The following is a 22,740-nucleotide window of genomic DNA, read 5'->3' on the forward strand; positions in this document are numbered from 1 at the left end:
GTCCAGAAAAACTTTAATACTCAGACTAGGTAGCAACAGGTTAATTTTTTCCACTTGTTAATGAACTACATATGAAGTAGTAGTAGTAGTAGAAATAGGTACAATTATATAACGTATCAGTATAATAATAGCTTATGATGACAGACTTTATCATAGTCATGGAAGGGCAATCCTTACCAGGATATCTGCCAATGGAATTCACTAAATGAATAAATGAAATGATTGAGTAAGGCAGGGGAAATGGCTAACAGGGGTGCAGTGCCAGTGTGGATTCTCAAGGTCCCAGGTTCGCCTTCCAACATCACAGGGTTCCCAGCGCTCAGGGGCTGAGCAGCGTTACACTCAACCCAGAGTTGACAGCTGTGCTGTCCCGCCCACTGGCACTCAAAGTGTGGCCCAGAACTATCTCCCCAGGACCTCACTAAGCTATCTTTCCAGCTCACTTTATAATTTATCAAGCTGGTCTAGTAAAGACAATTTTATTTTTTTTGCTTTTTGGGTCACACCTGGTGATGCACAGGGTTTACTCCTGGCTCTGCACTCAGGAATTACTCTTGTCGGTGCTCAGGGGACCATATGGGATGCTGGGAATCAGACCCGGGTGGGCCGCGTGCAAGGCAAACACCCTACCTGCTGTACTATTGCTCCAGCCCCAGCAAAGACAATATTTTTAAAAAATCGCCTGGGTTATGGCTCAGTGGTAAAGTGCAAGCCGTGTATGCATCAGAGCTAGATTCAATCTATGATTAAATCAATCAATAAAAAAATCCAGATATCACTGATATGAGTATATATGCAAGGATCTAAAAAATGATTAACAAATACAATATAATAAAAATTTTAACAGTTAAAATATTAACAAAGTCATAATACCAGTGGTTCATTGTAATTTTGGTTCAATATTCAAAAAGTGATTGGTATATAATCCAATATACCATTAGACTAACAAGTAAATTAAAAACATGATCATATCAACTGAAAGAGAAAAAACATTTGGCACAATTTATCATGCATTTGTAATAAAAAAAAGCTCTGTGAATGTAGGAACAGATGGAAAAATTTCTCAACCTAATGGAATCTACAAAGCATCTTCAGCTAACATTTAATGAATTATGATTCAATGTTTCTACCTAAAATTAAGAAATAAAATTATCTCTTTGCATTATCTTTTTTTGAAGCAAGAAAAATTTTATTAAAACTTATTTAGAAAGATGTGAGGAGAGAAAAGGAGAAGTACTTGTTGGAGAGAGAATAAGGGCTTTTCCAGTGGAAATAGACATGCAAATAAACATTGAAACGAGAGATTCTTGTACAAGATAGACTATGGGCTTAAAGAGACAGCCTCATAAGATACAATCTTAGGTATGTAGAAAACCCCAATGACACTAAAAAAGCCCATCATATTACATATTATTCAATAATTAATAAATTAATAAAATACAGCATAAATCAATCGAAGTTGAGAGATGCAAAATCAACAAGCAGAATTCTGTTATACTTCTCAACCCAGGAAACTCTTGGAAGGACGATTTAGACAACAATCATATTCACAGTAACACAGAAATAACAAAGTACTTAGGAATAATTTTAAACTCTGGTAATTTTACCTAAATAAATTTATTCAATTTCCTTATTAAATTTTACAAAAGATTCTGAACAACCAACACACTGGTGATAGCTGCTTAGTTTTGGTCTTTGCTGGTTTGGTGTGTCTCTTCTATTTCCTCTGTGACCATGTCTGAGAAAATCCATGTGACAGAGATAGAGAAATTTCCAAGTAGAAACTGAAGAAGACAGAAATACAAGTGAAAAGAATCATTACTTTCTCGAGAAATTCTTGAGCAGGAGAACCAAGTTGGCAATGGTAAGGAGGCAAGTGCCATCAAGATGCACTGTACAGACATAGAATAACTGCACTCATTTGTGGGATATAAAGTAACATAGTATGAGAATAACACCCAAGAACAGTAAAGACAAGGTTCAGGAGGATTTCTCCAGGGTTGGTATTCGGCCTCGTGTGCTGCGGGAGAAGGCAGTTGGGATAGGAAAGGGACCACTAAGTCAATGATGGTTGGAGGGATTGCTCAGGATGGGAGGTGTGTGCTGAAAGTAGACAAAGGACCAAACAGGATAGACTTTTAATATCTATTGCAAACCATGATTCCCCAAGTAAAAAGTTAAAAATAAAGTGCCTACCATAGAGGCACATAGAGGTGGGTTAGGGTGGGGGTGGCAGGAGGGATACTGGGGATATTAGTGGCACTGGTAGTGAAAAGTATGGTCTGGTGGAGGGATGGGTGTTTGATCACTGTATGACTGAAACTCAATCATGAAAGCTTTGTAACTTTATCTCAAAGTGAGTCAGTATATAAAAAAGGATGCACCGTACATTCCACAAACATTGCCTTCTTGCTTCTTTCAGCTGTTTAACTTTGTTTAAGATGCAGTGAGGTTAAATCAAGTTTAAATGGCTTTACTGCCCCTTTACATGTCTAAGGTTTGAGAACTACTGACAACAAAAGCGCCTGTCTCCCCAGCCTCCCTGTCTGTCTGGTCACTATCACTGTCACTGTCCTCCCGTTGTTCATCGACTTGCTCGAATGGGCCCAGAAACATTTTGAGACTTTTTACTGTGTGTGGCATATCGAATATGTCACAGGTAGCTTGCCAGCCTTTGCCGTGCAGGTGAGATGCTGGGGCGGGATACTCTTGGTAGCTTGCTGGGCTCTCTGAGAGGGGTGGAGGAATCAAACTCGGGTTGTCCATGTCGGCCGCATGCATGGCAAACACCCAACCTGCTGTGCTATCGCTCCAGCTCCAGCTGTCTGACTGGTAGGGAAGAAATATAACATCTGTGCTAGTGTAATGAAAAACTAAGCTGTGTGGGATGACATTGAAATGTAGAGTTAATAAAGAGTCCTGAACGCTGTGAGATTTAGTTTTAATATGAGTGCCCTTCTGTTTGTTTGTTCAAAGGTTTTAATTATTTAAATATACAATTTTTAAGATGTATGTAAATCGTGTTTTAAAAATCTGAAAAATTTTAATCTGGACTGAGACATTCCACATCTTGAGTTCAAGCACTATTGCAAAGTTGTAGTAATTAAAACAGCATGGTACTGGCAGAAAAGACATATTAGTTAGTGGGACAAGAGATTCAGATATAAGACCATGCATAAATGGTCAACAAATTTTTTTATAAGAACACTAAGAACATGGAAAGGGGGAAAGATAGTCTAAAGAATTAGTTGTCTTAGAACAGGAAAGAGAAAATTCTAGAGGTGGACTTCAGAAAATTTTACTAATAAAATCCTTTCTCTTCTTTTTGTGAGTAATTAACTATACTCCAGAGCAAGGGTTTTCTTTTTGGTTTTGTGTTTTTTTTATTTATTTGAGGGGCAGCAGTGCTCATCCCTTGAGTCAGGGATCACTCCTGGCAGTGCTCAGGAGACCATATGGGGGGCTTGGGTTAGAACATGTGTTGGTCTTGTGCAAGGCAAGTGCCCTATCCACAGTACTATCTCTCCATCTCCACAAGGCCACTTTTTAAAGTTTGGCCTAAAGAGGGAGTGGGGGTTGGGCTTTCTCTTAGAGGGCCTCACAGAGAGAAACAAGGAGGTAGGACATCTCCAGAGAACTTATCATTTACCCTCTACTTCCTTCTTTCTGTTATCTCAAGCCTTCTGTAAATTGTCATGTGGAAAAAAAGAGTCTGGGTTTTCCAGTGTCAAGTAAATGAAAAGGAAGATCTTTCTATATGCATGGGATGAAGTAAACTGGAAAGACAGTTTTCTTCCAGGGCTGGAGCAATAGCACAGCTGATAGGGCATTTGCCTTGACCCAGGTTTGATTCCCAGCCTCTCAGATGGTCCCCTGAGCACCGCCAGGAGTAATTCCTGAGTACAGGAGTAACCCCTGAGTATTGCTGGGTGTGGACCCAAAACGAAAAAAAAAGTTCTCTTCCATTGAGGGGGACAAAAGGGCAGTGGGGTGGCTGCAGAGCTGTGCATTAGTAAGGGTCACAAGAACAGCAGCGTGGATGCAGTCTGAGACCAGAGGGGATGACCTGTTCCTAAAGACAAGGGAGCCATTAACTCTAGACCTCTCTGAAATAGTAACAGACACTTAGAGGAGACTAATTTCAGTTTTTAAGCTGACTAATCCCAGCTCGCTGAGAGCTCACGGTTTGAAAATGTGGGTTTCATGAGCTATTTCTGCACTGCCTTTTCCTTTTTGTCTAGAGGGAATCAGGTCTGAGCTTGAGACTATCAGGCTCGTGATTTCTGTGTTTCCTGTGAGCATCATTTTCTCTACAGAATCTTCACGTTGTATCCTCCCAGTCTACACCTGCTATTTCTTTCCTTTCTGCCACTCACAACAGCTCTGCAAGTGTGAGAGGCATTTTAACACGCTGGTAAGTAATAGGGGGGAAAGGGAGAAAGAGAAATTCCAAGGTTGGGAATGAGGATGAGGGAGGCAAGGTGAGAGGAGGGAGGGAGGGAGGGAGAGAGAGAGAGAGAGAGAGAGAGAGAGAGAGAGAGAGAGAGAGAGAAAGGGGAAGAGAGGGGAAAGGGGGAGGGGGAGGGAAGAAGGGAGGAGAGAGAGGAGATAATCACAGAGATTAGCCTTTTACTAAAATCAATGTGTAATACTCTGGAAAACAGATTTTTAAATGCCGAATTCAACTTTCTAAAAGATGTACATCTTTCTAGGACATCAGATTTCGAAAGAGAAAGGGCTAACCAAGGAAGTAAGAAGTCCATTTCATGCCAATTTCAGAAAATGAATCATCAGTAGTGAATATACATTATATCTATTTTTACTGGTTAAGATAGTATTTATAAAGAGTTATGCTTTTGCCCTGTGTCCTCCCTTGACAGTTTCTGAAAAACACCTCTTGTAGGGTAGTAAACAGTTACACGCTGAACCATGCTGCTATTGGTAAGAATTCTGCCACTGTCCTCCCATTGTTCATCGATTTGCTCGAGCAGGCCCGGTAATGTGTCCATCGTGAGACTTCTTGTTACTGTGTTTGGCGTATCGAATACTCTCGGTAGCTTGCCAGGCTCTCCGAGAGGGGTGGAGGAATCAAACCCGGCTTGGCAAGGCAAACGTCCTACCACTAGGCTATCGGTCCAGCCCATTGGTAAGAATAAGAACAGATAAAAGTAAGAATTGGTATGGTAAGAATGGAGTCACTTCATCAAGTCACTTGATATTGGGGATTCTGTTTTCTCATTGAGCTGTTATATTACACATTACTTCATGATAAAGTTACACTCATATTCACATAAAGTTGGATGCAAGAAAAAGAACAAATTCAAAGTACAAAAGAATAGCCAATGACCAAAATCATTTTTTCTAACCAAACCAAATATTCCCATTCTTCAATACCATCATTACTTTTATAAACCTAACCTTCTTAGAATAAAAGTTTATGGTAAATCCCAATCTTAGAAGTTAGATTAGAAGTTAGAAGAGAAGAGGCAACATTATTTGAAGCATAGGTGATATTCTTATACTCAGTTGTGGACAGAAGTGATCAATGTGGTTTCAAATACTGCAAAGAAGTATATATTTAACAGGTTCCTAAGAATCCACAGATATTACTTTACCTCGGGAAATAGCAGGTAGGGAAGACCACGGAAGATGTATTTTCCTGGGTCAGGTATGCTTTAGAACGTTGAAGAGACAAAGAGCACATCTCCAGATGTTCGCTGGAGTCTCAGAATAAGTGGAACTAGTCTCCTAGTTGGACTACTCTCCGATGCTGAAACCTTAGCAATCTAGATTTCCCTGCAGAAGTGAGAGAGAGACCATACACGTTAGTGTGTTTTGTGTCTAAGCATATCGAGAGGCTTTAGAACACTTTCCATGTGTAAGAAACTACAAAAATGCATTCTGTCAGACAGGTGATATAGCTCAAGAGGTAGAGCACCTGATGCCTAAAAGGTGCAAGGGCCCAAGTTTGATCCTTGGTACCTGAGCACCATTGAGTTTAGCCCCATGGCTAGAACACTTCCAGGCAGTGCCTGTTTGTGCTGGCAGAAGTTCTTCTAAACCCCTAGCACCATCAGATGTGAACCGTATAAATTTTTAAGTGCATTTTTATCTTAAAACTCAGAAAACACACACATATACCTATTTGCCTTCACTATTGATGCATATTTTTATTTATTTCATATTTATATAAAATTTTCTTTTTATCCATTAGTTGCTTTAATTAGCTGTGGATTTCCTAGTGAATTAAATTTCCATTTACTTCAATGAAGATTATCTTAAGTCAATCACAAAGCACTGATTAATTTTGATAATGATACCTGGTATAAAAATTAGGTGAGATCAAGATAGGAAAAATATGCAGTGCGTAGGTCACTTGCCTTGCATGCAGCTGACCCACATTTGATCCCTGGGACCCCACCTGGTCCCCAGAGCACGAAGCCAGGAGTAATCCCTGAACACCATTGGGTGTGGCAACAAAATCAAAACATTAGGTTTGAAATACTGAATATGTCACAAGAAATGCATGAGTGAAAAACAAATACATAATCTCTAAAATCATGTAAATAGTAAAATATAAACTCGTACAAATGTCATATATAAACTATACTGAATGTGAGCATCTCAGTATTGAAAATCCTAAGATTTCCGAGCGATGGAGTCTTGGTTTTAATGCTGCTAAATGGAGATAATCTGCTTTCCTTCCTCCCTTGGTGACTATATATATAGACACACACACACACAGATATTGCTACGATGCTTGGCATTTCGTTGACAAAACTCATGATGAGTTTGGTAATAAAGCACTTTACAAACATGTTTAGTCAACTAAGGCTAAGAAAGTCAACAAAGTGTTCAGAAGAGACAGTTATGAATACCAGGGGAAACAACTACGACAGCGAGAAAATATCATTGATTATCTTAATTGATCTCTGGGGAATTATTTTAATTTCAAGTTAATGATATTTCATTCTCGGCAAGAAGGGAAGTCAGATCTTGGCATCTTCACGACCAAGATGACATAAATGGATTTTATGGAGTTTTGACGCAGGGATGACTTTCTCGTGCTTTCTTTCCCTTTCTATTACTCTGAAAATGTCCTTTGTGAGAAAGTAATAATTATGTAAGCTTACGTCATCATGATCTGGGGGGATTGGGGCAAGCACGTGCAGAGAGGCATAGAGCCATACTCACAGGATGCACAATTGTCATGCTTCACAGGCGATGAACACCCTGTCATTACACTGAGTGTAATTTAAAAATCACTTTGTGACATTATGATCATTGTCAGCATCCTTTTTTTTTTGCTTTGGGTCTTGTTTAAGGTAGAAACTGACAGAAATCAATCATTAATTACATCTGCTTTGGTTTTTACCTTGCTTCCTGATAGTTAGAAACTGTAAGATGATGGTCAATTTTACAGGTCCTCTTGACAGATCACAAGATGTTCAGTTAGTTGCTGGTTAAACACTCTTTTGTGATTTATCTCTGGAAAGGGTTTCCAAAAGAGAATTAGCATTTGAGTTGGTCATTTCAGAAAGCTAAGTTTCCTTCCCAAATCTGAGTAGCCATCATCCCAACTGTTGAGAGCCAAATAAAACAAAAATGACAGAGAAACTCTGAACTTCCTGCCCAGCAGTTTGAGAGATCCTCCCCACCTCCTTTCCTGGGCACTGCCACCTGTTCTTCTGACCTGCCCTGGTATCAATGCTTCTTAATCTCAACCTTCTCAATCTCAAAAACCCTGAGGTTTTTCTTCATCGAATATCTAACTGCATGTCCATACACATAACCCAAGAGGATACCTAGGCATCTTACTGGAGTCTCTTTCACTGGAGAACTCATGGGGACAGTCCCAATAAGACATGGAAAGATATAGCACTTACACTATAGCAAGTCTCCTGACACTGGTAGCTCAGAAATAATAAAGGCTGGAGAAGCACTTAACCTTATGCTGAAAAATAATTTAGGTGCTGACAGGTGGATGGAATATCTGTGAATTTGGGTGTATGTGTTAATCCAATTTGCATGTTAGAGATAAAAAATGAAGCATAACTCTAATAAATAAGGACACTCATTATGTCTGCTGACATTCTCTCTAGTACTAGGACTTGGTGGAATTACAGTGATACCATATTTTGTCTTCATTGGACAGAAACAAGAAATGGAAAAAAAATCCCTGATTTCTGTCACTGTAAACAAATTTTCATTTTTCTTATTGTGTAGATGCTAACAAGATAACAAATATACCTCTTTTTGAAAATTGATTTTGTAAATAGCAACAGCAACTGAGATCATTGAAATGATAAAAAAGTTTCTTTGCCAAAGCAAAGTTTTGATTATAAGAACAGTATAAGCCATCTGGGATCTTGGCAACAAATTTGGCTTGCGACTGTTGGAACAAGAAAAATTTCTGTCATTCTAACCCCTGGCTATGAACTAATATAAAATATGTTGCCAACATCTTCATATAATTCTTGCCCATTGGTTTAAAAATCACCAATTGAAGGTTCGTCAAAATTATTTTTCTTGATGCTAAAAAAGGAGTGCTATGGCTTAACCACCAAAAAAAAAAAATCTTAAAGATGTTTGAATAAAACTCATATATACGTTTTACTTTTACTGAAAAGAGAAACAAAGCATGCAACTTGGAGAATAAACAATAAAGGTTATAGAATAAGTGGATTATTTAATAACTACCTTTGTGGCACAAGAATAAAATTTTCAAAATCATTTATTCAGTCTGCCATGCTATAACAAAGTGCTGATGGCAAATCATGATTGGACTTTGTGTTGGAGAAAGTTCTCTTTAGTGGCAAACCTTGTTGATTTCTCTGAAGATAAAAACTATCAAATGGAACTGTAGAGATAGTAGAGTAGTTCAGGTGTTTTCCTGGTGTGTAGCCAATCCAGGCTTGATCCCCAGCATCCCAGATGGTTTCCCAAGCCTCACCAGGAGTAACCCTGAGTATAGCCAGAAAAAAGCCCTGAGCACAGCCAGACTTGCCCCCTAAGCTAAAAACTCACATGGGAGTAAGATCAACCTTTATTGAAACTTAATCATACTTAGACAACTAAGTTGATTTGTGGCTTTCACCTTCGTTACCACATATTAGATTACTGATATCATCATGAAACTTGTATAAAATAATCTTATTAGCAAAGGAAATACTTCAAGTCTAGTTTCATCAATGAGCTCTAGAGAAGCCTGTTATCACGAATGCATGAGTATTAATGCCCCAAATTAGGTTTTCCTATTTTTGTTTCATGTTCCTACCTTTGTAAACTAGTTGTTTTGGTGACTGATGTTTTCCAAATGAGCAACTGAAACCAAATGGAAGTAAAGAATGGAATGCAGATTGCCAAAACAAACATCACCAAAGGATTTAGCCTCATCTTAAAAAAAAAAAACCAAACACATTTGACTTTAAAGAAGTGTACCATGGGGGCCAGAGAAATAGTGCCAGTCATTGAGCACATGTCTATCATGTGAAAGGCCCAGTAGTAAGATCCCAATATTATGCTATTCTCCTCCCTTACACAGTCTGACTTAACCCTGGTGGCCTCACACACTAGCAGGCCTGACTAGCACTGCATGGCCCCATCTGTACCCCAGGACATGTGTCAATAGGAGTGGTCTCAGGTCCTGTTGAGGGTTTTCCCTGTTAAAAATATATTTCTGGGTAAATTTTAGTTATAATTTTAATTTCATTTACTATTTAATATAGACTCTATAAAGTAAGCAAAAGAGATGTTTCTCGACATGAAAATAGTTTTCAATCTATGAAGAATATCAATTATCAACTCAAAAAAACAAACAAACACTCTCTCTCTATAATTAGAAAAGCTTATTTTCCCCCTAGTAGAATTAATTATTTAATGTAGTATTTAAGTCAATCACTCCTTTAACCAAAATGTTCCCTAACTATCCTTATCTAGGCATTTTTGTCTACTATATATTCCCACATGAACAATACCCATAACATTCATCCTAAATGTTCCTTAAATCTTTGTGTGAATTTTTAAAACTGTTATATTCTTTGATGACATGCAACTTCTCTTAAAAATTTGTTTCTTTACCATTTTCTTTCCTCTTTCAGTAGCATAACTGCATGTGATGAGAAGTTGTGTGGCCTTCATCAAGTAAAGAAGGAAATCTTACCCAATTGAAAACTTCTTGAATTTCAGGGTATAAGACACAATTCTGTGGTATAAAATACTGATACTTAACACCCTGGGAAATTATCTTTAAGCTGCCGAGTCTTGGCTTGTTAAGGTTCTAGACAGTTTAAGAGATATAGAGAAACAGACGGATGGACCCAGAAAATTGCCAAAAAATTTTAGGATATGTATTCTGTTGAACTCTTAAAATAAAATTTATTGTAGCAAATATTTTACTATTATGTATAATCTAACTATACATAATTAATAGATATTATAAGACATATGCAATATAATTATATACAATGTATTAAATAAGTTTACATGCATTTTGCTGTTCTATGTAAATGTTAAGTCAAATTATGTTCAGAGCATAATTACTTTTACATGTATGTTCTTAAACACCCTATGAAATAATTTGTCATAAAATTATCTCAGTGGGACTGCTTTTCCCATGTTTCCTTTGCAATGATTCTTAAGAAACACAATATCATTCTACTTAACTACCTGACTCCAAAACTGAAAAACCATCCATTTTTCAATGGGAAAATGTTATTTTATCTAAGGTAATAATGTAATATTATTACATTATGTAATGTATATTATTAAGTCATTAATAAGTTATCAATAATAACAATAATATTAATGATATAATATAGGGTGATAATATTATATCACTATTATAATAGCACTGTAGCACTGTCTTCCCATTGTTGATCAATTTGCTCAAGCAGGCACCAGGAACGCCTCCATTGTGAGACTTATTGTTACTGTTTTTGGCATATTGAATACGCCACAGGGAGCTTGCCAGGCTCTGTTGTGCGGGCAAGATACTCTCAGTAGCTTGTGGGGCTCTCCAAGAGGGGCAGAGAAATGGAACCTGAGTTGGCCATGTGCAAGGCAAACTCCCTGCTGTGCTATTGCTCAACTGATTAACTATTATAATATTATCAATAATATTAATAATATTTGGGAGGGAGAGGCCCGGCTCCAGGTCAGGACATCTTTGCCGCTGACCATGAGCCGGCGCGGAGATGAGGGGGCCATGCTGTCTGCACCCCACCCTGTACCGGCCCTGCGCAGACCCCTGCTCTGGGCCAGTGAGGCAGCCCTGTCTGGCCAACACCCTGTCCCACTTTCCAAATATGGGCACAATGGTCATACATAGGATTTTTGTAAGAAAATGAAATAAGTGGAGACTTTAACTCAAAACATATTATTAATAATAGTATTACCATATATTATAGTAATATCAATATCATAACAGTAACATTAATAGTTATTAATATGACTAGTTATCAATATTATTTATTATGGTGGTTGTTAATCCTTTATTAACTAATTATTAATAACAACCAAGGTATTTATTATGCACTTATTTTTAAAAACTTTTCTATTTAATAATGTGTGCTGAAAGTTCATACACGAAACATCTAGTAAAGAAAAAGTCATGCTGGAAACAGTGCTCACAATTCCAAACATCACGAATAGCTCAGCAATTCATCTGATGAACAGCGAGCCTGGTTTGTCAGCGGGCTTTTTAGTGTGTTCAAATATGTTCACTTGCCTGAGGGCAGTCATGAATCAGGTAGGATCTAGAAACAGTGGCGCCCCGCACCCTGCCCAGGAGACCGTGTTTTGCCACCTGTTTAATCTGCAGGTTAAGGTGACTGCCACCTTCTTAAACACCCACCTCATCCTGACTTGACTCAAACGCAGCTGTTATTAGAAGCAAGCTCAGATCTTTACTAACTCGGGTGGCTGCTTAATCACCCAGTGCAAGCACTAAAGTGGAGAATTCAAGTGACATTCTAAAGTTTACTTAATTGCTAATAATAGAAAATATACCTCAAGGAGAAAGGCTGAAGTTATAAAAAGAAATAATTATTCATCTCTGCTCATAGACCATCAGAAGTGATTCACGGTTACTTTCAATTGTTTTTTTCATCAGCACAGGATTCTAAACTGTGGTTTTCAGATTACTATTCTGACCATGTTGAAGATGCAATATTAAGCCATTCTAATCCAAGTATCTATTGGTGGGCTTTATCTTTGATTAAGTACCTTGAAGGATAGTGTGATGGATCTATTGATGATTCAATTGATGAATCTACTGATGAATTCAATTGATGAATCTACTGATGAATTCAATTGGATGCTTCTTCATTTATTTTAAAAATATTATTCGATAAACTGAGTTTTACTATGAATAGCACTTATAAGGACTTGTAAAAATAACTTTTTAAATTAACAGATATTCACCTAGTGTATACATTCAATTTTTTTCTATGTTGTTAGTTGCATTGGAATGAAATTTTGTGTTGAATAGGTGTGATTATTCACTTGGTTAGTAAAGGCAGGCTAGATGCTGAAGTACACAGCACTGAGTTCTAACACTTACAAAGTAAGTGTTTATTTGCACTTACCTATTTGTATGTACTTTATAATCACTATGTGAATCCACCTCATGAATGCTTGGAACATCTTTTTTTTTTCAAAAAGATGAGAATCACAGAGCAGTATTGAGCAGGCAAGCCTGGCAGTGGTTCCAGGCTTGGCTCAATCCCATTCAGTCTATTGGATACTCATTGTCTCCCCTTCAACTTTTCCCCCAAGTTCATTGAAGGATGATGAGATGACTTTGGTGGGTGGACTGCACCATGTAATAGTCTCTTCCACAACTCCCTGTGTATACTGAGCATAATCCAGGTCAGACTTCTAAGTCCCTGGGGAGGGGGGGGAGAGAGAGACAGAGAGACAGAGAGAGAGAGAGAGAGAGAGAGAGAGACAGAGAGAGAGAGACAGAGAGAGAGAGAGAAAGTGAGGTGAGCTGTACAACTAGCTTGGCTTTCTGGGGACACTTTCTGGACCACAGTATAGGAATAAGAAAATCAAGCAGAACATGGAAAATTACTCAGTTGAGCAGACAGAGATTGGTATTGGAGGAGTTTGAGGCAGCCGGTATTTATAGCCAGAGCATCAAAAAGAGGAAGTTATGTAGAGGAAAAAGCATCATAAATAAATAGAGGGGTCCCTGGGTGTCTGATGCTGAATGATAACCCAAGTGTACACTGAAAAAAAGTCTACAAGTCTGGGTAGAAAACGACCGGGGAGCCATAAACTAAAACATTCTCATAGTTCACTCAGGGATGGAGAATTTTAATTCTAGCAGTCAGGAGAAAAGTCTCTGTTGAGCCATCAGTCATTAAACAAGGAGCCCAGAAGAAAATCACTCTGTGAGAGAGTAAAACCAGTCCAGGAGGAAAGAGCTACTCAAAAAATGCCCAGAAACATATTTTCAAAAGAATTCAGACCCCAAAAAAAAGATTCAGATATTCTATAAGTGACACTGTTGGCCAGAAAAAAAAGTGCATTAAACTCCAAAGAAAACAGCCAAACAAGGGCATCGAGCAATGACATATTAAAAATTTTCAGGGTCTCCTATAAAATTAAGTGAAGTGGGAGATAAAATAAGTTATACATAGCCAAAGGGAAAAAAGTCAATAGAAAAGACCCAGAGGTGACTCAAACTGGGAAACTGGGAATTTACAAATAAGAAATGTATAATGCCCAAGGGGACCAAACAAATGATGAATGTAATGAGCATGAATGATAGTCAGAAAGGAGGCTCTAATGGAACTCCTGGAACTGTTTTGGTATTTTGTTTGGTTTGTTTTGGTTTGGTTTTGGTGGTGCTCAGAGGTTACTGAGGTCTGCACTCAAGAATCACTATCTGTGGTGATCAGGGAAATCTATGGGATGCAAGGGCTCAAACCTGGGTTGGCCATGTGCAAGGCAAGTGCCTTGTTCGTTGTTGAACCAACCTCAAAACTCCTGAAATATTTAACCATCCAACAAGTCAAAGTGCAAAATACACTGCCTGGGATTAAAAGCAGTTCAGGCACTTCAGATAATAGACCAGAGAACTTAAAGAGTCTGTACTGAATCTGTATCAACTGAGGTTCAAAAAGAAAATGAAGAATTATGATGAGCATCAAGAAAACCAAACTTAACAAGTTTGTATGTGAAAAAAAATGAATTCCACACTAGAATGTGACTTGGCATTTCAACATATTTTAAAGTACTCTGCATATCCTTCTCTACATAATTTATATATTTGATAGTTACATATTAAATGAAGATAACTTAAAGGAGTATCAAGTATTAGGAAATTCATAATTTATAAAGCTTAGGTGGTAGAGAGAACAGTAAGAATTCTTTCCTCTCCTGATTATCCTTTTAGCAAATAATTCATAACAAGCAACAAAAATAAATTATTAAGGGCCTTCTATGGGGGGAAGGTTTAAGGGGTAATAGGGAAAATTGGAAATATAGGTGTTGGGAAGGTGCAATGGTGGTGTTATTGGTGTTGGAAAATTGAATGGCTATAATTAAACTGATGACTTAATAAAATTATGTATATATTAATATATATAAGAGATTTATTTCTTCTTTATAATAAACGAATAGTGAAAAATACTTCTCAGTTGTTAAAGCATGGAAATTTTAATCACTCCTTCATTCCCAGAGCTCTCTCACACTTCAAAATGTTCATGTTATCATATTGTTAATTCATCTTTGATTTTATTATTTTTCCTTTTGGGCCACACCTGACTGTGCTCAGGGCTTATACCTTGCTCTGCACTCAGAAATCACTCCTAGCAGTCTTGGAGGCCCATATGAGGTTCTGGGGATCAACTCTGGGTTGGCCGCATACAAGGGAAGCACCCTACCCATTGTTCTCGCTCTGGCGTAAATCCCTCTACTGACCTTTCCATTTTCCCTCTAAACTGTACTCAAGATTTATTCCAAACATGTCTAAGCTGGTCCATGTGACACAGGCTTATCCTTCTATAGCCCAGTTGCCACACTGCAGTTAACTCACTGGATCAGTCTTTACACATAAATAAAGGCCAGTCTTTATAAAAATGCAAATCATATAAATCTTACGTAAATCATGTCCACCCGGGTTCGATTCCTCTGCCTTTTGGAGAGCCCGGCAAGCTATCGAGAGTATCTCGCCAGCACGGCAAAGCCTGGCAAGCTACCTGTGATGTATTAGATATGCCAAACACATTAACAACAAGTCGCACAATGGAGACGTTGCTGGACCCACTCAAGCAAATAGATGAACAATGAGAGGACAGTGCTGCAGTGCTACAGTTCTGCATTGATTAAAATGAGAAGTAGAGGGGCTGGAGCAATAGCACAGTGGGTAGGGCATTTGCCTTGCACGCAGCCTACCTAGGTTCGATTCCCAGCATCCCATATGGTCCCCCAAGCACCGCCAGAAGTAATTCCTGTGTGCATGAACCAGGAATAACTCCTGTGAATCGCTGGGTGTGACCCAAAAAGAAAAAAAAAGTGAAGTAGAGTCTGTTTGCCGTCGTCTAAACTGTCTGGTTTATTCTGATTGCTCCTTACTTCTCTGATACCAGCTCTGACAAAATTCATTTGAACCTTGAGGTGGGGTGAGGGTGGGAGAGCTAAGGTTTCTTCCTTTTCTTTCAAGTCTGCATTACCTCAGAGTCCCAGGCAAGACATTCAAGCACTAGCAGGCCATACTCAGCTTAGCTTCGGATATCAGTATGGTGAGAGGAGGACATGTGAAGCCATGAAGACTTTATTCTTTACTTTAGAACGTGGGTCATCTATTGCTGAGTGAGAGAAACTCACGTAAGAGAGAAAATGCTCAGGCTGGAGTGGTTAGGGCGTTTGCCTTGCATGCAGCCGACCTGGGTTGGATTCCCAGCATCCCATTTGGTTCCTAGAGCATCGCCAGGAGTAATTCCTTCATGCAGAGTCAGGAGTGACCCCTGAGCATAGCCGGGTGTGACAGAGAGAGAGAGAGAGAGAAAGAGAGAAAGAGAGAGAAAGAGAGAGAGTGCTCTATGATTTCATTGCAAAAAGTTCAAAGACATATTAAACTCATTTCTGGTATAAGGAGTCAGTAGAGTGCTTGAAGGAGGAAAGTGGCTGAGAGAAGTTTCAGATTTTCTCAAGAACTGATTGATATGATTGACAGTTACCTAAGCGTGTGCTCTCTCACAATCATTTATTTATTTTTATTTTTTTAAAAAAACTTTATGGCAATTTTTATTTCAGATAAAACTCTGTGCCTTCAGTTTGTATAACAGTTTTTAAATTAAAAAAAATACAACTTAGAGATAATAAGGAAAAAAGCTTAAGATTACAAGCTAATGGTTGGCCCAAGTTTTTTTTTTTCCAGATGCTATTTGTATTTACTGGTTTATTTACCAGTAACTACAACTGGTCTCATTCACCTGACCCTGAAGGCTTCACCAACATGGCAGCACTGAGAAGGATGAGAAAGGAGAGGCCGACAAAATCTCAAGGCCGAACTAGGCTGCCATAACAAAGGAAGACAAAAATGATCGTCTGTACTTTCAATTCACGTACGCTAGCATCAGATGCATCCATGGAGGACCTGATGGTACAAGCGCAAATGATCAAGTACGACGTCATTGGTCTCATGGAGACAAGAAGGCACGAATCTCATCATGCCGTTTTCGACACTGGAGAAGAATTTTTCCTCGGAACATGCGATAAAAGAGGTGTCGGAGGTGTCGGTGTCCTTGTCAACACAAACTTGGCCAAGAGCATTGATTCATTCGAATGCCTAACAACCGGAATTGGACGTTTACATTTGAATAGATGTGGCTCACTGCCTGCAGTTTCTATCTTCGTTGTCTACGCACCAACATCTCATTATGATGAAAGAGAAATCGAGAAGTTCTACATGGAGCTGGAGAAGTTCTATAAAGAAGACCACACCTTCTACAAGATCATTGTGGGTGATTTTAATGCTAAGATAGGACCGAGAAGATCAGCTGAAGAACTTCACATCAGGACCCATGGCCTAGAATGGAACGAACAGGGTGAGAGACTGTCTGAGTTCATCATGTCGACCAAGACCATCCATGGTAACTCACAGTTCCAGAAGGCAGAATCTAAACGTTGGACATGGGAGTCTCCCGGTGGATGATTCCACAACGAAATAGACCACATCATATTCAATCGACAGTTTTGCCTGACTGATGTCGCTGTTGTCCCAAAATTTCGAACGGGATCGGACCACCGTCTCCTTCGTGCAAAATTCTACTTCACAGAGTGGGGAGAAAGGGCTGCAAAGTTCAAAAAGAGAACTCCCAGAACGACCACCAACTGGGAACTCTTTGGCACTATTGCGGCAACATGGGAAGATGCCATTGTTGACAACATTGACGAGGAATACGATCGACTGGTTCAGCACCTCCATGAATGTGCGAGGAACGCCAAGAGAGAGATAGCCACAAAAAAACGCCTGTCTTCGAAAACTCTTGAGCTAATTCGCCAGCGTGGTTTGGCGCATGCCTCAGGCAACTGCAAGCTAACGTCCGAGCTTGCAAAGCAGTGCAGAGATGCGATCAAGGAAGACCTCAAAGAGAGAAGAGCAGAAGTACTGGTAGATGCGGCAGAAGCTGGGAAAAGTATTCGTAACGCCCGCCTGTCCTTCACCAACTACAAGACCAAGATGACTGCCCTCCGATATCTTGATGGATCCATCTCATCCTCCAGAACAGCAATGGAGAAGATTATCCATGAATTCTACTCAAATCTCTTCGATAGCCATGTCCACTTGCAGACATACCAAATTCCACAGGATGGATATGTCATTCCCAACGTTCTCCCTTCTGATATCCGACACGCCATTTCATCGGTAAAGAAACAAACAGCACCCGGCCCAGACAAGGTCAGACCTGAACACCTGAAGAACCTGCCGTCAGTACTCATCAATACACTGGCTTGGCTCTTTACTTGCTACCTGTCTGAATGCAAGGTTCCGTCCCAATGGAAAACCAGCAGGACCGTACTACTGTTCAAGAAGGGAGACATCCATGACATTGGCAACTATCGCCCGATCTGCCTATTGTCTGTCATCTACAAGTTGTTCACTCGAGTCATCCTAAATAGGATTGGCAGAACACTAGATGACGGACAACCATGCGAGTAAGCCGAGTTCCTCAAAGGATTCAGCACCATCGACCATATCAACACGATAACCAAGCTCATTGAGGTTTCTTGGGAGTTCAAGATGCCGCTCTGTTTAATGTTCATTGATTTAAAGAAGGCCTTTGATTCTGTTGAGACAGAAGCGGTCATTGAAGCCCTAGCCAATCAGGACATTCAAGCCCAATACATCAAGATCCTACGTGATCTGTCTTGCGGATTCACTACCAGGATCTCACCATTCTACAAAGTGATTGTTGATGTCAGGAGAGGGGTTCGGCAGATTGATACCATTTCACTGAAACTCTTCAGTGCCACCCTTGAGAACATCATGCGACGACTGGAATGGGAAGGAATGGGAGTGAAGATAGATGGTCGGCAACTACACCACCTCCGCTTTGCTGATGACATTGTTTTAATAACACCAAACATCAGCCAAGCGGCACAAATGCTGGCCGACTTTGACCGTGAGTGTGGAAAGGTAGGACTACAGCTGAATCTTACGAAGACAATGTTGATGAGAAACAGCCTCGTTCCTGATGCCCCATTCGCTCTCAATGGAACGACCATCTCCGAATGCAACAGCTATGTGTACCTAGGTCGAGAAGTCAACATGACAAATGACCTGGCACCAGAGCTGCTCAGGAGGAAGAGAGCGGCTTGGAACGCCTTCAAGAACGTCGAAGAAATAGCTAAAAGGACGAAGAACCTCCGGCTCCGGGCACATCTCTTTGATTCCATTGTTCTTCCTGCATTAACATATGCCTCAGAGACCTGGACCCTACGCAAACAGGATGAGAATGCTATTCAGGTCTCCCAAAGAAGAATAGAAAGAGCTATGCTTGGAATATCACGTTTCACTCAAAGGAGAGAAAAAATCCGGAGTTCCGACATCCATCAACGATCAAGAATCAGGGACACTGTCTCATTTGCCAAGGTGTCAAAAATCAGATGGGCTGGTCACGTAATGAGATTTAAAGACGACCGCTGGACTAGAGCTGTTACTGACTGGATTCCATGGGATATCAAAAGACCATGTGGCTGCCCACCTACCAGATGGTCAGACTTCTTCATGAAGATCATGAACGATCGGTTTGAGGCTCTTCATGATCCCAGAGCGAACAGATGCCATTGGGCTACACTAGCACGCGACAGGGACAAATGGAGACATTACTGGCGCCCACTTGAGCAAATCGACGACTAACAGGAAGTTAAGTAATTAAGTGATTTGTATTTATTGTTAAAACAACAATAAACTTGCTATCTAATGGAATAATTAGGCTTATGCTTAATCTGTTTGACAACTTTTATACACAAATATCAATCAGTTTCTAAAATAAGTTTATATGTTCACTGTAGGTTGGGATTTCTTTTTTCTTGTGAATTTATTTTTTATTATTATTTTTATTTTATTATTTTTTTATTTTAATGAATCACCTCGAGATACAGTTACAGACTTACAAACTTGCATGATCACATTTCGGTCATAGAATGTTCAAGTAACCATTCCTCCACCCATGTCCATTCTCCATCACCAATGTTTCTAGAATCCTCCCCCACCACCTCTCCCCTCTTCCCCCCCCCCCCCCCGCCTCTGTAGTAGGCACATTCCCTCTTTCTCTCTCCTCTGGGTGTTACGGTTTCCAATAAAAGTACTTGGTTTCCAAGTTTGGTACCATCAAGTTTGGTCCATATTCTACTTTTAGCATATATCTACCATCCTGAGCAAGTCCTCAACCATGGTTTACTTAGTGATCCCCTCTCTATCACAGGTGCCTTCACATGAGATAAGGTTACAAGCCAGGAGCCATCCCCTGCCCCTTATCTCTACTCTCCTTAGGTGTTAATCTCCTATTATGTTACTTGAGAGAGAGAACGCTAATAAAATGAAATGAAAAGGGGGACATCACAACAGAAACCAAAGAAATTCAAAAGATCATCAGAGATTACTTTGAAGATCTGTATGCCACAAAACAAGAGAACCTAGTAGAAATGGATAAATTCCTGGATTCCTATAACCTCCCAAGGCTGAACCAAGAAGATTTGGAAAATGTGAATAGACCTATCAACATCAAGGAAATTGAAACAGTAACCAAAAATCTCTCTCATAAATTTTACAAGGAAAGAACACTGAACAAAAAGACATAATCGAGGACCTACTATGAAAATGATTCTAGACTTCTGGGTAGAACTGATTCTAATTAGAACATGCATATTAGTCCTCAGAGCCAGTGAGAGCTCCATCACCTATTACACTTATTATAACATGAACAAGCTTTTAATTTGGGGAAAAGAATTCTATTTATAAACCTTCATATTTTTACACTGACAAAATATAATCCCAAATATAAATCTTTTTATATTTTTTCAAAAGATAAAATCTTTTGACAGGTATATTTCTAAATTCTCTAAGTTGATTTTTTTTAAATGCCACCAGGTTTGCATTTGATTTGAGAAAAGACAATAATGTTGCCTTGTAAATGAAAACACACCTTCTAATTGAAATCTTCACTCCGAAGAGCAAATTTTTACTAAGATTAATTCCATGATCATTATTCCTTGAGCAACTATTTCCCCAGGAGGAACAATGAGTCGCTAGAAGTGTTATTCAAAGTTTCTCCTGGAGAGTAATGAAGATAATTTGCTAATGGTTGTTTTGTTTGATTTTTATCCAAAGGCAAAGGAGGACATAATTGATTAGCAACTGAATGTGGAAAACAATGAGAAAGGTTCCTTTAAAAAATGATGTTCTCATAGTATAAACAAAAGCCATGATTAATGTTTTTGTCAAAACCGTAAAAGAAAATGGAGAGGACATTGCCTTCCCCCATCAAAAATGTACAAGGATGAGAGCTACATCTTGGCAGACCGTTTGTGAGTTTGGATATGACACTAGCTGTCTCTTTTTAGTCTTGAGTTGTAAACAGCTTAATAGGCTATTAACATTTTGATCAATAGTTAGTCTTGCCCTTGCAAGTTCCACAGTTATTTATGTTTTGGTTTGGGGTTCATGTACTTGGAATGAACAGATGTTGTAGCACTTGAATCACTTCCTTCGCTCTGGAAAAAAAAATATTTTGAGTAAAATAATGAAATTTCTAAAATCACTGAGAAACATAAAGTAGATATTTCCCTTGTGCTTTCTCCCACCTCCTGTTTCATTTTCTAGATTTAACCATTACCAATTGCTCATTAACCAAAAAATAAAAAGATACATTATGACAAAGTAATATCTTGCACGAATTAAGTCTTCTACAATTTATTAAGTTTTTATTTCATCTATATAACTTTGCACAGAGGATAAAAATGAGAGAATGGTAACTTAAAACTAGATCATATAGCTAATGGCTGTGGGATAGGATTTTTATAGAGATTTTCTTTCTTTTTGATGCCAGCAGTTGAACCCAGGGTCTCACACATATAAGGTAAGTGCTCTACCACAAAACTATATCGAAAGCTCTGAGATTTTCTATTGTTAAGACACACTGATACACATGCTTGTCTAAACTGCAGAGAAACATCATAAGGCAATGGAAGAAAATATGAAAAATGATATTAGGTTGCTTAAGTAAAATCAATTTATAAAAGAAATACCATCATATCAAAACACAAGGCTCACAGACATAATAAGGGGAAACGGCCATATAGGAAGGGAGGGAAAGGGTCTGCTATGGACGGTCAGCCAAACTACCAAAGGAGCAACCAAACCCAAGTTAATACTGGACTTTAATTTAAACTTAAACAGTTCTCTGTTATCAATAATCTATTTCCAAACATCATAAATTATGCAAGAGGGACCTGAAACTTAAAATTTCAGGGTTTCCCAAAACAATTACTATTTAACCCAGACTTGTAAGGCCCTTTAAGAAAGTTTCCACACATTTTGGTAAAATTGGTTCATTATATTCTTGGTTCTATTCTTTCAAAATCTGAAAATATTAGCGACTGTGAACCCATACAACGAAAAGATGGCTTTAATGTTTATACTTAATCTCTTCACATTTATTTGATTTTTTGGTGCCATTATTGAAGTCACATGAGTAATGAGCATCATGTTAAGAAATAACATTGGCTTAACTGTCAAAGGCCACCATAGCATGGCAAGTCAGTTAGCAAAATAAAGCCGAATGCTCAACCTGTGTCATTTCAGTCCCAATTTTTGATCATGACTCTCCAGAAAGAGGCAAAGAAATCTGTGGACATTTGATAGTACAGTGGGTAGAGAGCTTGTTTTGCACCCTGTTATGGTCCCATACCCCCTACCAGGATTGATCCCCGAGTGTAGAGCCAGGAGTAACCCTTAGCACTACCAGGTGTGATCCCAAAACACAATTTTCACAATCGTTTTGCAGACACTAATATATTCAAGAAAATCTGATTAGTGGAAGACATTTTTAACATTGCATTATAAATGCTGCTAGACTTCCTTCATAGCTAAATGAATAGAGGGAATCAATCAGATGATCAAGGAGCACACATTTTTTGTTTACAATGCATTCTGTAGGACAGATGTGAAATCTGCCTCAAGGAACATGCAATTTAATTGAGGTGGCTGGGCATAGGTATAGT

This window comes from Sorex fumeus, unplaced genomic scaffold (genome assembly GCF_029834395.1).
Source record: "Sorex fumeus unplaced genomic scaffold, SorFum_2.1 ptg000097l, whole genome shotgun sequence".
Classification (NCBI taxonomy): domain Eukaryota; kingdom Metazoa; phylum Chordata; class Mammalia; order Eulipotyphla; family Soricidae; genus Sorex; species Sorex fumeus.